The sequence below is a fragment of the Mandrillus leucophaeus genome, unplaced genomic scaffold (assembly GCF_000951045.1).
Source record: "Mandrillus leucophaeus isolate KB7577 unplaced genomic scaffold, Mleu.le_1.0 Scaffold68, whole genome shotgun sequence".
Taxonomy (NCBI): Eukaryota; Metazoa; Chordata; class Mammalia; order Primates; family Cercopithecidae; genus Mandrillus; species Mandrillus leucophaeus.
Genome location: NW_012107363.1, coordinates 1801821 through 1814120, shown reverse-complemented (window position 1 = coordinate 1814120; position 12300 = coordinate 1801821).

Below are 12300 nucleotides of genomic sequence, written 5' to 3'. Positions count from 1 at the left end.
TGAACTCTTTGCAGAGTCAGGGGAAGGCGCATGGTGGCTCATAGCCAAACAACGTGTGCTGGCTCAGGGCCAAGCCCAGCAAGCCTCGTTCATCAGCTCGAAGCAAACCACTTGCTTCCAGACGGGGCCAGACACCTGGCAAATGGGCCTGATGCGTCCCATAATTCAAGGCTGGCGTGGAGGAAGTGAAGGCAAGGAGGGCCCGGAGAGAAGGCTGGACTCCAAGGGGGTCAGGGGCTTGGAGGAGGCCCCTCTGCCGCTGGGTCATTAACCCCAGTGTGTCAGGAATCAAAAGAGTATAGGAGGGGCCGGGCACGGTGGCTCACGCCTGTAATCCCAGCACTTTAGGAGGTTGAGGTGGGCGGATCACGAGCTCAGGAGATCGAGACCATCCTGTTAGCAACATGGTGAAACCCCATCTCTACTAAAAATACAACAAATTAGCCAGGCATGGTGGCAGTGCCTGTAGTCCCAGCTACTCGGGAGGCTGAGGCAGGAGAATGGCGTGAAGCCGGGAGGCGGAGCTTGCAGTGAGCCAAGACTGCACCACCGCACTCCAGCCTGGGCGACACAGCCAGACTCTGTCTCAAAAAAAAAGAGTATAGGAGGGTGGCCGGGCGCGGTGGTTCATGCCTGTAATCCCAACACTTTGGGAGGCCGAGGCAGGCAGATCACTTGAGATCGGGAGTTGGAGACCAGCCTGGCCAATATGGTGAAATCCCATCTCTACTAAAAATACAAAAATTAGCAGGGCCTGTTGGCGTGCGCCTGTAATCCCAGCTACTCGGGAAGGTGAGGCAGGAGAATCACTTGAACCCGGGAGGCGGAGGTTGCAGTGAGCCAAGATCACACCACTGTGCTCCACCCAGCCTGGACAAGAGTGAGACCTTGTCTCAAAAAAAAGAGTATAGGAGGTGAATGAAGACAACGAGGGACAGGCAGGGGCAGTGACGGGGGAGGAAAGGAGAAAAAGAGTTCCCTCAGACCTCCCGGGGCACCTGCTAGCTCTGGGTCACCGTTCTGCCCAACAGCCCTGACAGGCCCTTGTCCTCAGCCCAAGAGGCAAAGACCTCCCACTGTGGCCAGGACACTGATGGAGAAAGGCACAGAGGCGATGCCTAAAGCAGCTTGGGCAATCCAGGAATGCTTCCTGGGGGAGGTGACAACCAGGTTGGGACCTGAGTCAAAAGATAGCTATTAGCTAGGCAATGAGCTTGGGTTGGGGTGTTCAGGAGGGGAGGAAGGAACACTCCAGGTAAGTCAGCAGAATCTTCAAAGGCCAGTGCAGCAAAGTAGAGGGTCTGCAGGAGCTCAATGTGGCAGAGGACTGGGGTGCAGGCAGAAGGTTGACGCTGGGGTGAGCAGGGGTGCATGGGGCCAGCTATCCTAGGGATGTGAACTTCATCCCATTGGCAGCAGGGAGCCACCCAGGACGGTGAGAGGAACCACCTGACTGAACACATGGAGTGGCCAGACAACAGCACCTCTCCTGTGTTCCAAGCCAGGGGAGAAACCACACACGGGACTTGGCAGATGGGAAACCAAGATACCCCTTATTGCTAAGGAAAGGGATTTTGGAGAATATGGCTTCTGTCTGCAGGCCAGCGAGAGGCCTAACATGAGCTCCAGTGTTGGACAAACTGACCATGGGCCTCCACAGCCTGGGCAGGTATCTGTCGTCATGGGGCAGAGGGAAGATGGTAGGCCCCTGTCCGCCGACCTCATCTACAAACTCTCCCTCTGAGTAGGAGGAGGGCGCCCGGGAGAGGCTGGAGGAGGCCCTCCCCAGTGGAAGGGAACATCAGGAGGGGGTCGTCAGGCGCTAGCTCCTGGCAGAGCCCACAGGCTGGATGGAGGAGCTTGGGAGTACAGAGGCCCAGAGCCCCGCCAGTCCTCCAGAGAGCTCCTCTGTAAGGACTGAGCCAGATGCGAGAACCAGAGGCAGCGTCTGTCCCACAGTGTTTAGGACTCAACTGCCATGTAATCCAGGCATAGAAAACTAATGCTGGGGGAGAGGCTTTTGTGGACTAGCAAGTCAGGGACAGGACTGGACCCATGCCCTGGGCTCCTGACTCCCTGCCCCACAGCTTCTTCCCTCACAGCGTTTTCCACTTACACTTTGCCCCCGAGGACTTCCTCACGCTGAGTCTGGTGCACACGGCCAGTGCTCCCGGCAGCTGTCCACAGTCATCTGCGTGACCAAGTGCTGCAAAAATGTCACCAGAGACACGAATCCCAGCGTGACAAACAAGACACGACCACCATCAGACCTGAGCCCACTCTACAGATGGGGTAAGAGGCCAAGCAGCCTGACGAGCGAGTTCTCAGCACAAAGAGCATCCCTGTACTCCTGAATCCTCAAAAGAGTATAGGAGGGACCCGGCACGGTGGCTCACTACTGTGGGAGGCTGAGTCCAGAGAGATGTCCCAGGCTAGAGCCGGGATCCGCGACGAAGGCGGGGAAGGGGCAGAGCCAAGGAAGGGCGGGGTTCAGGGCAAGGGCGGGGCATGGCGGGGCCGGGGCCCTGGTGATTGGGAGCCTGGTGGGCGGGGCCCAGGTGGGCGGGGCCCAGGACCTCCCCGCCCTCCCTGCCATTAACTCGGAGCCTGGCTCAGTGGAAAGCGGGCCAGGAAGCAGAGGTCCAGGTTCTAACTCTGATTCTATCACAAAACACTGCACCCAAAGCAACCATGCAGCTTCCGAAGACCTCGTATGTGCCCCGCCATTTGCTGGGTGCTGGGGATACAGACATGAAAAGAAAAATAAAAGACTCAGCCCTGCCTCCAGGAGCTCACAGTCCCGCTGACGGTTTAGTCCTCTCCTCTCTCCGGGCCTCACTGCCCCCATCTGGGAGACTGACAGATTGGACTATCATGACCCGTCTCGCCGCCGCTGCGGAGACGCCCCTGGATCACGCCCCTGCCTCTGAGGCCCTGGACAGGGCTCAGGGCCCAGCCCCCAAAATTGCTCAGGGTGAGGTTGAATGGATCGACCACAGCAACGGTCACCTCACAGCAGGAGATAGGGAAACTGAGTCCCAGAGAGTCAAGAGAGTGCTTCCCTGAGACCTGGGTAATACTGGAAGCTGGGCTTCCTTCCACCAAGAGCTCTTCCCCTTTTTTTTTTTTTTTTAATCATTTTTATTTTTTGTTTTTGTTTTTTGAGACGGAGCCTCACTCTGTCGCTCAGGCTGGAGTGCAGTGGTGCAATCTCAGCTCACTGCAACCTCCACCTCCCGGATTTAAGCGATTCTCATGCCTCAGCTTCGCAAGTGGTTGGGATTACAGGCATGTGCCACCACACTCAGCTAATTTTTGTATTTTTAGTAGAGAAGAGGTTTCACCATGTTGGCCAGGCTGGTCTCGAGCTCTTGATCTCAAGTAATCCACCTTCCTTAGCTTCCCAAAGTGTTGCGGTTACCAGCGTAAGCCACTATGCCCAGCCCAAGAGCTCTTTGCCTTCTGAGAGCAGCGTCCTGCGCAGGCAGAAACAGGTATTTGCCCTCTCCAAGCCTAAATTCTCACCGGCTTCCCCCAACAATCGCACTGCAGGTTCCGCAGGCTTTTCCTTCCTTTCCTTCTTGTCCTGTCCCCTCCCTTCCCACAGCTCTGGGATGGCAGCCTTTACCCGGGCTGTCCGAGCTCCTGGTTGCTCCCCAGAGACAGTGGCCTGGCTGTGTACTGGCATCCACAGCACGTGATAATAAGGGCTATGGGATTTGGGCGACCTGGAGGGTGAGGAAAGGAAAGGTGCCCATGTGAGGACCAGGCTTCTGGAGAAAGGGACTGGCAGGAGGAAGTGTTGCCCCAAGGGGCGGGACAGGGCTCTGAAAAACCACAAGATGCTTGTGAACAGCCAATGCTGCTGCTATCCAAGCTGTTATCCTGTGAGGTGCCTGGGCGGCGCCCTGAAGTTTTGGAAGGTGGAAGATGAGTTCTCTGCAAGGAGGGTCTTCCTCGGTGGGACAGAGGCCTCACCCAGAGCCCGAGGGCAGCACAACACCCCTCGCAGACCACCTGTCTGCACAGTTCACCCTCCTCGGCCTCCTCTCTCCCTCCTCCCACCAAGGTGGGCCCTTTGTTCTCCATCTGACTCACCCGGGCTCCTTCCCTCATCCTACCCCACATCAGCCCTGCCTCAAGCTGGAGGGGACATGCTGGGGGAGCTGGGGAGTTGGTTTGGGTCCTGCTTCTGAGAGGCGAGAGCTCCAAAGGACCCCTCCCTGCCCAGCCTGTTTCATCTCCAGATCGTTAGAGCTGACACAGGGTCTGCCTAACTAAACCCCACTCCCCTACCCCTCCACTCACCCCTGACCCCAATACACACACACAAACACACACACACACACACACACACACGGCTCCAGCTGTCCTCAGGGTCCCAATGCCCTCTGGACACTATCCCAGGACAGCCCCTCTAAGTCTGCCAGTAGCTACCATACCCCTCCCTCCTTCTCCAAGCTAAATGGCCTCTGTTCCCTCAAAAACAAAGAACTAAAGGCAAGCGCTAGAATGATGAAGCTCTTAGAAGCAACAGAGGGCTGCGTCTCCAGGACCTCATGGAGGCAACGGCCTCTCAGCCTTGACACCAAAGCATGAGCAACAAAAGGAAGAAGAAAGAAATTGGATTTCAGCAGATTCAAAACAGCTGCGCTCCCAAGGACACTATCAAGAAAGTAGGCTGGGTGCAGTGGCTCACGCCTGTCATCCCAGCACTTGGGGAGGCCAAGGCGGTTCAATCACTTGAGGCCAGGAGTTTGAGATCAGCCTGACCAACATGGCAAAACCCTGCCTCTACAAAAAAATATAAAAATTAGCCAGGTGTGATGGTGCGTGCCTATAGTCCCAGCTACTCAGGAGGCTGGGGTGCAAGGACTGCTTGAACCTGGGAGGTAGAGGTTGCAGTGAGCCAAGATTGTGCCATTGCACTCCAGCCTGGGCAAAAGAGCGAGACCCTGTCTCAAAAAGAAAAAAAAAAAAAAAAGAAAGAGTAAGTTAGTAAAAAGATAACCAACCAGATGGGAGAGAGTATTTTCAAATCTTATTTCTAAGAAGGGCTTTGTATCCAGAATATGTAAAGCACTCAGGTAACTCGACAATAAAAAGACAACCCAATTTAAAAATGGGCAAAGGATCTAAGCAGACGTTCTTCCAAAGAAAATATACAGATGGCCACCAAACACATGAAGACACCCCAGACATTATTAGTCACCAGGGAAATGCAAATCAAGACCACAAGGAAATGTCATTTCACATTCATTGAAAGGCTAGAATCAAAGTCGGGGGAAAAAGAGGCAGATAAGTGTGGGTGAAGGTGTGCAGAAATAAGAACCTGATACACCGCTGGTGGGAAGGTAAAATGCTGTAGCTGCTCTGGAAAACAGTCTGGTAGTTCTTCACAGGTGAAACACCTATGAAGCTATAGAGCTCTATAGAGCTACTATAGAACCCCACAATTCCTTCTCTAGGTACACACCCAAGACACGTGAAAACAGGCCGAGCGTGGCGGCTCACACCTGTAATCCCAGCACTCTGGGAGGCCAAGGTGGGCAGATCATGAGGTCAGGAGTTCGAGACCAGCCTGGCCAACATGGTGAACCCCTGTCTCCACTAAAAATACAAAAAGTAGCTGCACATGGTGCCGGGCACCTGTAATACCAGCTACTTAGGAGGCTGAGGTAGGAGAATCATTTGAACCCCAGAGGTGGAGGTTGCAGTGAGCCAAGATCATGCCACTGCACTCCAGCCTAGGCAAAAGGGCAAAACTCCATCTCCAAAAAAAAAAAAAAAAAGGAAACATACGTCCATACAAAATGTACATGTAAATGTTCATGGCAGCATTATTCATAATAGCCAAAAGGGAGAAACAACCCAGACGTCCATCCAATGGTGAATGGATAAACACAGCGTCGTCTACCCACACAATGGAGCATTATTTGGCCATAAAAGCAAGGAGGCCCGGACACAGCATGAACGAACCTTGAAAACATTATGCCCAGTGAAGGAAGCTACACACAAAAGATCATATACGATTCCATTTATAGGAAATGTCCAGAACAGGGACAACTACAGACACAGAAAGTCGACTATAGGTTGCCAGGAGCTGGGGGAAGGAGAAATTTGAAGTCATGAATATAGGTTTCTTTTTGGGGTGAAGAAAATGTTCTAAAATTAATTTTAGTGGTGGTTGAACTTGTCTAAGAATATACTACCAGTGACTTACATACTTTAAAAGGGTGAATTGTATGTGAAGTATATAAAGCTGTTTTTAAAACAATTTTTTTTTTAAAGATGGAGTCTCATTCTGTCACCCAGGCTGGAGTGCAGTGGTGCAATCTCAGCTCACTGCAACCTCTACCTCCTGGGTTCAAGCGATTCTCCTGCCTCAGCCTCCTGAGTAGCTCAGATTAGAGGTGCACCACCATGCCCAGCTAATTTTTGTATTTTTAGTAGAGATGGGGTTTCACCATGTTGACCGGGCTGGTCTCGAACTCCTGACCTCAAGTGATCTGCCTGCCTCAGCCTCCCAAAGTGCTGGGATTACAGGTGTGAGCCATCACACTCAGCTAAAACATATATATATATATATATTTTTTTTTTTTTTTTGAGACAGAGTTTCATTATTGTTGCCCAGGCTGGAGTGCAATGGCACAATCTTGGCTCACTGCAACCTCCACCTCCCAGGTTCAAGTGATTCTTCTACCTCAGCCTCCCAAGTAGCTGGGACTACAGGCACCCACCACTACGCCCGGCTAATTTTGTATTTTTAGTAGAGACAGGGTTTCACTGTGTTGGCCAGGCTGGTCTCAAACACCGCACCTCAAGTGATCAGCCTGCCTCAGCCTCCCTAAGTGCTGGGATTACAGCCATGAGCCACCGCACCTGGCGAACAAATTTTTAAGGAAAAGAAGAAAGGCAAATTATTGACCTCAGCTTTCACCTTAACAAACTAGAAAAATAAGACCAAATGAAACCTGAAACAAAAAGGAGAAAAGAAATAATAAAAATCGGAGTTGAAATCAATGAAACAGACCAGAAAATAATAGAGAACATCAATGAAAGGGGATGTTAGTTCCTGAGAAAACTGTCAAATTTATAAATTCGAGTTAGATTGGTCAGGAACAAAAGAGTGACCATTATCATAAATGAAATGGATAACTTTATTACAGATTCTACAGATATTTTTAAAGTCTGAGGCACACACCTTTAATATAAAAGCAGTTTTTAGTTCTGTCTAGGGAGGTAAGATCTCAGGAAAAAGAAACGAAACATCAATAAAAGCACTTTTGCTCTGTTTTACAAAATTGAAAATCAATCCTGTGCCTTGCCGGGGCTGTTTTAGGTACGCGAGTGTAAAACTGGATGGTACCCACTGTCATAGATGAAGCCCAGCTTTACACTGTATTCTGATCATGTGCTTATGTTTTCATCTGTGGGGTCCCCAGGACCCCTGCACACAGTAGGTGTGCACTAAACGTTGAGTAAGTCAAGACAGTTGGCACTGTCTTCCTAATGTGCACTAGACTTCTGTAATGACACAAAAGTCACCACCTGGAATCCATGTGGGTTTCTGTATCCTCCACCAAATGTTCACCAAGCACTCCTCTGTGCAAGGCCTGAAACAACAGAGGAGGACAGAGATTTGGGACTTCGAGTTAAAATGGGAGTTAGATGAGATTTTGGACTTAGAGTTGACCCTAGAAGACTTAAGACCTTGGGGAATGTTAGGATGGGGTGAAGGCATTTCGCCTGGGGGAAGGACATGAATGTGGAGGAACCCGAGTGTGGACTGTTATGGGTTGACCAGGATCCTCAAAAATGATGTTAAAGTCCTAACCCTCGCTACCTGTCCTTCTGACCGTATTTGGGAATGGGGCTGTGCAGACGTCATGAGTTAAGATGAGATCACACTGGAGATCATGGTAGGCCCTAAGCCAATACGAGGGGTGTCGTTATGAGCGGAGGGAAATCCGAACACAATACAGGGAAAGGGAAAATCTTTCTGGTGTTTTATTTACTTGTATTAGCTTCTAAGGCTGCTGTTAACAAAGTACCTCCAACTGGGTGGCTTCAACAACAGAAATTTATCATCTCACAGTTTTGGAGGCTGCAAGTTCCAAATCAAGATGCTGGCAGCAGGGGTTCCTTCTAGGGGCGCCGGGAGGAAATCTGTTGCGAGGCTTCTCTTCCAGCTTCTGGAGGCGGTTTTTGCTCACAAGCCTGGGCAGTCTTTGGCTTGTGAAAGCATCTCCCCGGTTTCTGCCTTCATCTTCATGTGGCGCCCTCCCGGCGTGTGTCTCTCCAAATCGCTCCTCTTTATAAGGACACCAGTCCTGCTGGATTAAGGCCCACCCTAATGATTTCATTTTCAGTTGACTGTCTCAGCAAAGGCCCCATCTCCAAATCAGGTCACATTCTGGGATGCTGGGAGTTAGAATTTCAACCTATGAATTTTGGGGGACAAAATTCAACTTGTCTCCCCAGTTCAGGTGCCAGAATTGGTTTGTTTCCCATCTTAATTGTAGATTTACAATGTAAATGAGCCATAAATTGTGCCAATTTTGTTTTGGGGAGAAGCATTTAATTTGTTGGTCTTATATATTTTACTACTTACAAGAAATTAAAATTGCCTAAGTACGAGTTCTCAAAGAGGTTTAATTGGCTTCCATTCCTGGCTCTCTGCCCAGATTCTCCTAAACACATCCATTCCTGTTTCTGGCAGAACTTTTGCAAACCCATCCCAGGTATGTTTTTACAGTATTAATTTTTGTAATTGCAGCAAACTATATCTAACATAAAATTTGCCATCTTAGCCACTTTTAGGTGCACAGTTCAGGGGCATTAAGCACATTCACATTGCTATCCATCTCCAGAACGTTCTCGTCTTCCCAAACAGAAACTCTGTCCCCATTAAACACTAACTCCCGGCCGCCCTCCCCCAGCCCCGACACCCACCATTCTACTTTCTGTCTCTATGTAAGACCTGCCTAGTCTGGATATTTCATACCAGCGGAACCACACAATCGTTGCCCTTTTGTGTCGGGCTTATTTCACTGAGTGTAATCTCCTCAAGGCTCATCCATGTTGCAGAACGTGTCAGAATTTCATTCTTTTTTAAGGCTGAATAATATTCCATTGTATGTCTAGACCACGTTTTGTGTGTCCGTTCATCACTGCTGGCCATCGGGGTTGTTTTCACCTCCTGGACAGTGTGACCCGTGCTGTCGTGAACACTGGCAAAGATGTGTCTGCTCAAGTCCCTACTTTCAGCTCCTTTGGGCAGATGCCCAGGAGTACAATGGCCCATCAAAAACGAAACAGCAATTTTAACGTTCAGACATCTTTAGCATGGTACACTTGGATTTCACCTGATTATCTAATCTCCTCATTGATTTCTAACCTGAATCTCTTCAAACCTCAGGCCTGTTTCTTGGAGAAACTGATTCAGGGCTGCCAGGCCTCGCTCCTGCATCTTTCCCGGCTTTGCTCGGCTCTGTCAGTTCTCAGTTAGGGAGGCACAAGGTCAAAACGACGACAGCCCGGATGCTTCTAAATGAGGCAGCTCCTGAGGACTGCCACGCCGCAGGTTTACAATCCAGCTGTTCCACCAATATCACAACCAGCTCACACTTCCTGCGTGCAGACTGTGTTCAGTGGGGATAAAAGCTCTGCTAGAATGTATTGAGAAAAGAATCCTGGGGTTAAACACGAGCAGCCGAAAAATCAGAGAGGGAAATCAGATGTCGCTTATATTTGAAAAATAACACTAGGATTGAGGCTTCCAGTGCCAAGGCATGCACACTCATGCGCGCACACACACACACACACATGCAGAGACACACATACACAGAGACACACACATGCACACAGAGGAAAGGGCTCCTCGTGGGAGTGAAGATGAGGGCCGAACCATGGAGCAGGAGGAGCAAAAGCATCGTGTTCTCTGCCCTCTGGGAGCTTAGTGTCTAGCACCAGGGACGCCGCCGGGTGGCAAGGCCACCACCATGCCTGGCTGTGGCTGAGACAGAGCTTAGTGTCTAGCACCGGGGATGCCGCCGGGTGGCAAGGCCACCAGCTCTGGCCAGTGGGCCTTGGGTGCTGGCAACATGTGCTCCTTCTATGGGAGTGTCCTCTCCTCAGAGGCACCTGCTGCAATGGCCACCCTGTCTACTGGGTCCTGGGTGACCACCCCCACAGACACAAACAGGAGCAACAAATAAACCGCAGTGGGAGTGAGCTGTGAAGACGCTGTACCCTGCCCAAAGCGGCAGTGAGCCCCAGTGGTCCTCCCTGGCACACCGGGCACTGTCTCACCTCCAGGAGCATCTCCCGTGTTTGCAAGTGGGGGTGAAAATCCTCATGACGATGTGGGGACAAAGGGGTGGCCATGGCCACAGCCGGCGTCATGGCACTCCCCTTCCTGCCCCCGAGACCACACACCGTGGGAGGCTAGAAAACTCCTCCGAGAGCCTGCCAGCTGCGCGAGGACTGCCCCTCTGTGTGGCTGGGATGCACTGTCATCATGGGTGGGGATGTGCTTGCACTTTCTCTTTTTCTTTTTCTTTTTTTTTTTTGAGATAGAGTTTCGCTGTTGTCACCCAGGCTGGAGCACAATGGCACGATCTCAGCTTCTCAGCTCACTGCAACCTCCACCTCCCAAGTTCAAGCAATTCTCCTGCCTCAGCCTCCTGAGTAGCGGGATTACAGGTGCCCGCCACCACGTCCGGCTAATTTTTTGTTGTTGTTGTATTTTTAGTAGAGATGGGGTTTCACCATGTTGGCCAGGCTGGTCTCAAACTCCTGACCTCAGGTGATCCACCTGCCTCAGCCTCCCAAAGTGCTGGAATTACAAGCGTGAGCCACTGCCCCAGTCAGGGCTTGCCCTTCTCAACAGCTTGCGGTCATGTGGCTGCTGCCGAGCAAGAGATTCTGTAAAAGGAAGCCAAACTCAAGGGCGAGCGCCTGCCCTTGCCTTTGGTATTTTCCTCTGAAGGATGACTGTGTCGTTATGTTGACGAGGTTTAAGGCCAGGGCGGTTTTCCCAGCTGGAAGCCCCCTTGGACATTATGCTGCGTTTTAAGGGGGAACAGTCTTATAGAAAGTGCAAAGTGAAACCACTTGGTGTGGGGTTTCCAAAGCCTGTTCAGCTCTGTCCCCCGATCGTTGTTCTGTTTAGCTTGGTGTGGATATCCTGGTAATTGGTTTTAAAGGTCAGGCCTGAGTCTTCATGACATGCTAGTGAGGTGCTGCATTCTCCGGCGTGCAAGCTTTTTCCCAGATAAAATGTCTTTCCTCTCTTACAGTTGGATGTAGCAACATCAGAGGGGTGATTACCCCGAATTGCCACAGAGGTTTCCAGCGCTGGAAGGAAATTTGGAGATCAAGGCCGAGTTGGCCTCAGCCAAGTGAAATGGGAATCAAGACCATTACGAAGAAATTCAATTAAAATAAAAGGCACATCATAAACTTTGACTGGAAAACTCCAAATGCAACTAATATTACCTTGGTCAAATTACCTAGATAATTACTTTCATTTTTCATTGCATATTGATAGAAAGGACCAAGCTACTTTAAAGTGAGTCCCAAAATGTAATCATTTCATCTTCTCAATGACTCCTAAAACCCTCTCCAAATGACCAGATGCATTAGCTAGCTACTGCCACATAACAAATTACCCCAAAACCTAACAGCTCAAAACAACAATAAACGTCCTCCCCAACTTTTGATATTTGCTGTCTTTTTCATTTCAGGCTTGGGCGGGGCGGGGGTGTAGTGATTTCACCTTGCTGTTTTAATTTGCATCTTCCTAATGACCAGCACAAGTGAACACTTCTTCCATGATGGCTGACAATTTAGCTATCCTCTTCTGTGAAGTATCCCCACGGGGTTGTCTCTCTTTTCCTTCATAAGCTCTAGTTCTCTGTATTGGCTGAATACAAGTCCTGTTTGGGATATGCATATATATTGCAACTATCCTTCCCACTCTCTTGACAGTGTCTGCTGATGAACAGAACTTGCTTTCAATACAGTTCAATGTATCAATTTCTCGGTTAGCACTTTTGAGCACTGTTTTAAGAAATCTTTTAGGCCGGGCATGATGGCTCACGCCTGTAATCCCAGCACTTTGGGAGGCCAAGGCAGGCAGACCACAAGGTCAGGAGTTTGAGACCAGCCTGGCCAACATGGTGAAACCCCGTCTCTACTAAAAATACAAAAAATTAGCTGGGGGTGGTGGCGGGTGCCTGTAATCCCAGCTACTTGGGAGGCTGAGACCAGAGAATCGCTTGAACCTGGGAGTGC